Source organism: Bos indicus x Bos taurus, chromosome 17, assembly GCF_003369695.1.
Source record: "Bos indicus x Bos taurus breed Angus x Brahman F1 hybrid chromosome 17, Bos_hybrid_MaternalHap_v2.0, whole genome shotgun sequence".
Classification (NCBI taxonomy): domain Eukaryota; kingdom Metazoa; phylum Chordata; class Mammalia; order Artiodactyla; family Bovidae; genus Bos; species Bos indicus x Bos taurus.
In genome coordinates this window covers 68,145,376-68,146,149 of record NC_040092.1, presented here as the reverse complement: position 1 = coordinate 68,146,149, position 774 = coordinate 68,145,376, and the positions used below count along the sequence as shown (strand labels likewise).

At 41.9% G+C, this 774-nt stretch overlaps 1 non-coding gene across 1 annotated transcript; it reads left to right on the top strand.

Annotated features, from left to right (window-relative positions):
• Positions 1 to 495: 495 nt before the first annotated feature.
• TRNAW-CCA lies at positions 496 to 567 on the top strand. The gene has a single exon. It is a non-coding gene; the product is annotated as a tRNA-Trp (tRNA).
• The last annotated feature ends 207 nt before the right edge of the window (positions 568 to 774 follow it).

Sequence of the window (774 nt, the reverse complement as noted above, 5' to 3'; positions counted from 1 at the left end):
TGAAAAGATGCTCAACATCGCCAATCACCAGGGAAATGCAAATCAAAGTATGAAATATCACCTCACAGCTGTCAGAATGGCCATCATCCCCGACCCTACAAAAAAAAGAAAAGAAACAAGAAAGAGAAAGAAAGAAAAAACTCCTTCCAATAATTATGAACTGTTTACCTTTTAAAAAAGAAAAGGAACACAACCAATTTTGGTTAAGGTGTGGAGAAAAGGTAACCCTCATGCACATAAATTGGGCACGTAAATTGGTGCAGCCACTATGGAAAAATAGTACAGAGGTTTCTCAAAAACCTAAAAACAATAACATATGACCCAGCAACTCCACTCCTGGGTATATAGCCAGAAAAAACCAAAAACATTAATTCAAAAAGACAAATGCATCTCCCATAGCCACACTGTATACAGTTAACCAAGATACGTAAGCAACCTCAGTGTCCACCAACAGATGAATGTATAAATAAGACGTGGTATATACAGATATGGGCTTCCCTGGTGGCTCAGAGGTTAAAGCGTCTGCCTCCAATGCAGGAGACCCGGGTTCGATCCCTGGGTTGGGAAGATCCCCTGGAGAAGGAAATGGTAACCCACTCCAGTATTCTTGCCTGGAGAATCCCCTGGACAGAGAAGCCAGGTAGGCTACAATCCACGGGGTCGCAGAGTCAGACATGACTGAGCAACTTCACTCACGACACTATATATAGATATATACGTTCATGTGTCTATATACGCACAACGGAATATCGCTCTGCATGAAAAAGAGTGGAA